The following is a 6,646-nucleotide window of genomic DNA, read 5'->3' as shown; positions in this document are numbered from 1 at the left end:
CCGTGCGAGGCACCGGGACGACAACGATGGCAAGGACAGAGTCTGGCTGGCGAATCTAATAATTAAAACATAAAGCACCAAGTGCCTTCACGAAGGACCGGACCGAGGGTAGAACCACGTTTTTGCCTTTGAACCTAACCTGATTTGCCATCAGCCTCCTTCAGCCCCCCCTCCCACCAGCTGGCCACATGCACTTGTAACTCTGGGAGCCCCTATTCCTCTTATCCACACAGTTTACCTTTTGTTTTCAAACCTGTGCCGCCCTTCCCTCCTCCTCTCCCCCAGTGGACCCAGGAGAGCAGGCAGCTGGGCAAAACCAAAGGTCCCCAAGATGGTGAATCCCAGCCAACGCACCTGCCATTTCCCGTGGTGACGCCTGGTACCGTGAAAGGGAAGCAGAGCTAAGATACCCTCCTTTGCCTCCATTGCCCTATAAGGCCATTTTTCGTGTTCTGACTTTGCGTAACGTCTTCCATTTCTTCGTTTCCACCTCCCTGGCAATTTTAATTTACAACAGGCTTCACTGTGTTATTTTTCACACAGGGAGCCATTAATATTTTAGCAACTGCTGCACTGGTTCAGGACGCAGCCAGGAAATGGGGTGTGTGGAGCCCAGCTGGAAGGCAGCCATGAGGAAAACAAAGGGCTGGTGAGAGCGGTGGGGGGTACAGGGGCTGGGGGGCTGGAGGGACGACTGTGGCGGGGAGGGGAGGTCCAGGGGACTGCAAGGGAGCAAAGGTGATTTAAAAAAAACAACAACAACAAAACCTGATAAAGCAATCCCATAAGGGCCCGCACCAAGCAGAATAAATAGGTTTCACTAAGACTAAAACTAGTCTTTGCATGCAGGCCAAGGACAATGATAGTAAAGGCATTACCCACTTGGTTCAAATCTGAATAATTTATACTCGATAACGTACGTCCCTCAGTAAGAACACAGGCTAATTCCGTGTTCGCACTACTCCAATCTTTCTGCTAACATGGATCACAGCCTTGGCTACGCCACCTCCCCGTTCTATGAGGACATTTATTTCAGGTAACCATTGCGGGTTCTTGCAATTCTAGAATTCTGTGAACTCCATCACCGGCCCCCAATTGCTTGTAAGGAGCCTTGCTAAGGCATTTTCTTCCAGATTAGAAGCCCAGCACGAGAGCTGAAAAGCTAAGTACGACCCCTGGCTGTGACAGAGGGTGGCCTTGTAGTATTCCTCAAATCCCCAGGCCGACATTTTCCTCAGCCACCTGGTAGGGCAAGAAACCGCTCTCCTGACAACCTCATAAGATGGTGGGCACACAAAATGGGAAAAAGGGAGGGTATTCATGCCTCCCAGGGCCTATAGTCCTAACGGGGAGAGATGAGAACATGGACAATGAAGACACAAGTGGAGGAAGATTCCTGAGGAAGCCAAGTCTCTGCCTGGCCCTGAGGGACAACAAGAACCCCTGAGGTGAGTGGAAAAACATGGGAGATCTTGTTCAGACTATCCAGGCACAGATCCTGGCTCTGTCACTTACCAACTTCCTGACCTTTCTGTACCCGGTCCTCCATCTAACCCCCAGCCTGCTAGGCTCTCTCCTTGCCCTCCCAGTCGTTCTCCCCCTATTAACCAGGGAGAATGTTGCTTCACACAGCCCACGCCCAAACAGGTATGCCAACACAACCAAGGTCGTATAGTCAATAGCGTCCACTCTCAAAAAAACCTCAATTGATTTCAATTAAACCACTTCTGTTTAGTTCTGTTAAATCAAGATGCGCTGCTAAGGAGCGATAACGGAACCTGGTTAACATCCTGGGTTCCGGAGTCAGTGAGGTAAGGGAAACCCTTTGCAAAATGGTGCGTAAGCCTACATGGCTGTGTTACCCTCTAGTTATCTAACTGCTGAGTTTCTTTTATCAGTTCACTCTTTTGTAAAGCCAGGAGAAGAAACACACCTCCTTCAAAAGTCATTTTAATGATTAATAATACATTCACACACAACTCAGATTTTCATGGAGCTTACAACTTCTCAACAGAATGGAATGTCCATTGTCTCCTAAAAACTAAAAAACAACCAAAACTCCCCACGTTCTGTAAACCTATTTATTAGGAAATGTTTGAAATTGGAAATTTTGGAAAATGCAAATTATTATATTGTCGTAGACTCTAAGTCTAAAGTTCTCTTTCTTCTTAGCAAAAGAGCAGAGAGAGGATTAAAACTAGAGATAGCTAATATCCAGGAAAAAGACAAGAGCCCCGAATAAGGGTCCTTGCCTCGTATTTATTCAGATCAGAAGGCTTACAAACGTGATGGGCATGTACAAAGAGACAAAGAAACTGTGAACATTAACTTGAGGACGTGAGGGGGAAAAGGGGGTCTTGAAGATACACAGTGTTTGGGGTTTGGATCAATATAAAACAAAATCCAGGTGCCGGGCAGATGGGTAGATGGTTGTTAACAGCAGAGAGGAGGCGCCATGCCTGTTTATCTTCGCCAGCCTAGGGGATGAGACAGATAGGAGGAGTAACCTCAGGGTTAACAAGACACCTTTTCTTTCGTTAACCATCTCTGCTCCGGGCTGTTTTGCCTGCAGGGCAGTGGTCCAAAGTGCAATACACCAATTTACCTGCCCTGGCCCTATTCTCCTATGAAAGCAGCTTTCTGCTGTAGTACTAAATTTGGGGTGCTTTCACCCTGAATATCTAATCTCGTTATTCCCATGTATTGGACACCTTTGCATTGGTTCAATTTTGGGCCTTTGCCTTTCCCTCTCTATCTTGGGCGGTATAGTAACCCCTCCCTATTTTGGGGTGCCTTTGCACCCCCCTATGCTTGGCACCTTTGTGCCTCCCTATTCTTGGCATGCCAATCTGTTTTTCCCGAACTCGGGTGTAGGCATTTTATGACTTTGTGTTTCTTTACGCCTTATTAACCCATTGGTACAGGCCCGAGGGATTCCTAATTTTAGCCCCCACATTATATCATTTGTGCCGTGACATCACTCTTTATTTCTTTGTTCTTCTTTCCTTTTCTATCTTCCTCGGCTTTAAAAAATGATTACCATTGACTGTTGATAATCCAAAAAAAAAAAAAGAAGAAGAAGAAGAAAAGTAATTCTAATCTTCTGGAACAAAAATAGTCACCAGCTGCCAAGCAGTTCGGCCCTAGGACCGCGTTCCAGTCTAAAGGTAAAAGCATATGGCGACTTCATGGAAGGAGATTATAGAACCAAACCCTTTCATCCAACCAGTTGACTGGTGGCTCATGATTTCATATGCAGAAATTCCTGCTCCTTCCCGTGCTGTTCACCATCCCCAGAGACAGTGGAACAGGTGTTCACTCTGTCAGGTGGCCAATGGGAAACTGACACTTCAAACTCCTTCACTCCCCGAAGTCCTCTGTGAGGGTTAATGCCCTCCAGCATCTGTGGGTGACCATTAATTTTAGCCTTTAAAGAGCTACTTACTCACTAACGGCGGGTGTGTTGGAAAAACACACCAATCAGTCACAATTGTCACTTACACGTTCAGAAAGCGTATGTCACCACACTAGGTACCCGAATGCCAATTTTGTTGTGGTGGTGACCTCTGAACTGTAGTGAAATCAACATCTGAGCAGCCAGCACAGGACTCTGCACGTGCTGTGACCGTAGTGCTTTGCTAAAGAGCCCCGGGCGGAGGCTGGGGGACTAAGGAACAAAGGGGTTCGGGCTGGGAAAATAGGGGCAATCCTGTATGAATTGAGACGCATCTGAGTCCAGGGGAGGTAGAGCCGTGAGTTTTGTTTGATTGTACCCCCTGCACAGCAAATATTTAATGAATAAATAAAAGTAGAGCCCGAAGACAAATCTTAACCTGGATTATGACTTCACGAATGGAGACTTGCTTCACGCCTGACCCTTTCTCTTTGTTCTTACTCCCACCGAGGGTTCACTTGTGGAACTAGCTGCTGGTTAGCTGGACCCAAGCAGTAAAACCGGTTTCTCAGAGTTAGGTGGTTTCCTGTTTATAGGCTTGCCTGGCAGGCATTCAGAGACCACTCTGGTGTCCCGCGGTTTCCCCCTCCACGGCTGGATTTCCACCGATCTGCGTGTTTCCATGGGTCTCGTTGGTTGGCAGACTCAAAGGTGAGCTCATTCGCCATCCCCCCCAGGAAAGATGTTCCTGGAAATCAAACTCGCTCTGAGTCACATCTGCCTGTCCCCTACCCAGATGGTGCAATGTCATGCAGATCGGCTCTGCCCACAGGCTTCCAGGAGACAGGAACGGCAAACCTCTCACAGCACAAAACAGCGCAGCCCCAGTTGGAGAAGGGCTTCCCTCCGCGGGAGGCAAACTCACTCGGAGAGAAGGCAGGCTTTTAGTTCACTGCATGCGTAAGTAAGCCTTGATAAAATTCGCAAGTTTCTGCCAAGGGGTTAAAAAAAACAAAAACGAGAAGAGCTGCACAAGTGGATTGTTTGGAGCAGAGGGACCAGGCTTGGCTCTTCTCAGAACGACACCATTTCTTGTTCTCAAATCCCAAACCTCGCACATCTGTGCTTTTCTCCACATCAGGTTGACTGTTACTTCAACAAGGTGCCATTAACCACCTGCTTTGCTCCTGGCACATACCGACCGAGGCCAAGCGTATGAAACACACTCCTTTACCCAGGGAGACGTTCGCTCGAGATAGGGAGACGAGAGCTAAAATCTGGAGAGGTTAATACAGAAAATGAGGCTGTTCACAATCTAGTCATGATGAGTGACGCAGGAAATCTTATGCTCCTACAGACATAGGAGGATCGCCACGGGCTTGATGAGACCGAAGCCCGTAGGACAGGTACAAGAACACTAAGGTTCACGCCAGTGGTGGAAACTTCTGAGCAAACCTGAGCCAGAGAGGTTGTTCCTCCAGGAACCCAGGGGAACCTTGGGGGTTAGGAGTCCAATTCTTACATCTTACCCATGGGAGGCTGGAGCCCACTGAGGTCAATGACTTACCCAAGGACACCTCACGTGTTAGTGGCAGAGTCGGATCTAGAAAAGCACAGTGCTGCCTTTCAATGGGATTCACCCATCATGGTAAAATCTGGAGCAGACTCAACATCTCCTGCAATTACAGTAACGTCTGTTGTCTACCCTTGAAGAAAATGACTCATACACCGCAAACCCTCAATTCCGCAAACTCAGTCTAACCCAAGGAAGACTTGAGACATTAACGTCTTTGCTCGGTCTTCCAGCCTCCACGACGGTTTTGGCTGTCCACGCAGGGTCACGGCCTTGTTCCTCCTCCCACGTGGGCTCCGAGAAGCTTTCTGCCTGGAGAATCAGCTAGCTCGACAAGCACCACATTCTCCCCGGTGGATTAAGCCCCAGGACACCCTGTCTGTTAGCAGAAATGTGTTGGGCTGACTTCAAAACTCTAACCCGTCTCATCGCATGAGGCTTTCCTCCAGGGTTGTTTTGGAGCGTGCAGTGACCCGCATCGTAAACCAAACCAGTCACTGGCACCTGGTAGTTACAACCAATTCATGAGATACGTACATGATGTTTCGCTAGCTGTAAATTTGGACGCCTAATCCAAAACAAGAGAATATTGTGTTGCCGTTTTGGGAGACATTGTAGAGAGTTCACCTGCCGAAAGCAGAGAAGTAAGCAAGTTTACGGTAGTGGCCACGTTGAGGTCCTTCCACACGAAACCAATCTCTACGGCCATTACGGACGCTGCTTCTGACATTAGGTGCAGCTTTGACCCACACTGGCCTCAGTGAATTCAGAGGAGGTCTCCATTTCCTGAGGTAGCCGGGTTTTTTATTTACCTGTGGCTATAGATACATGCACCAGATACTGACGACGACGAAAATTATTTTTGTGCGTACTCAGAGCAAGGTCCTTACTCAGCCCTTAAAGCACCCCATTTGAATACTCATAGCAGACGTACAAGGTGGCTGTCATTATCTTAATATTACAATGAAAAAATTGAGACTCATCAGTTGGATTGTTTTCTCAAGGCACACATCCTACACATCAGAGCAGACTCCGGCTTGGCCGAGTCCAGAACATCGATATTCCAATATAGACGTTGCTATGCTGCCTTCCATGGTCAATGCCGTGGATGCCAATGGCACCCTTTCTTTCACTATCTGGGGCCAGCACGGGCACCAGATCAACTTAAAGTCAAGCTTATCTGAAATCGCAGGGCCAGTCAATTCCTCCCTGGGACCCATGGAGCAGAAGGGAATGATTGCATTCCCTTCACCCAGAGGAATACCTGGTACATCGTTGGAGATTAATACGTATTTGTGGAGTGAATGAATGACTTACTTGGTTGATCATTCTTGGCTAATGCTCTAAGTGGCAGCCACTTTATCCACCTTCTCTCCCATACTATTGATTCATATTCTTTTGATTATATCCCCTGTTCTCATCCTCACATCCCCAAACATTCACCTCATCTAAGCTCCGGGAACCTCTATCACACAGCTCAAAATAATCCTAATCCTAATCATCCAGCTTCCTTCTTTTCACAGACTCATGCCTCACCTTCTGGTTTTACATGAATCTTGTCCCCCCCCCCAACCCCCACAGCCTTCTTGGCCGTGCGTTCACATATGCTCTGAGTACTATGGACTCATCGGTCATAATTTTTGCCCCGTATGCAATTCTTGATCTTCACCTGTTTTATT

Source organism: Panthera leo, chromosome F3, assembly GCF_018350215.1.
Source record: "Panthera leo isolate Ple1 chromosome F3, P.leo_Ple1_pat1.1, whole genome shotgun sequence".
Taxonomy (NCBI): Eukaryota; Metazoa; Chordata; class Mammalia; order Carnivora; family Felidae; genus Panthera; species Panthera leo.
This window is presented reverse-complemented; position numbering follows the sequence as displayed.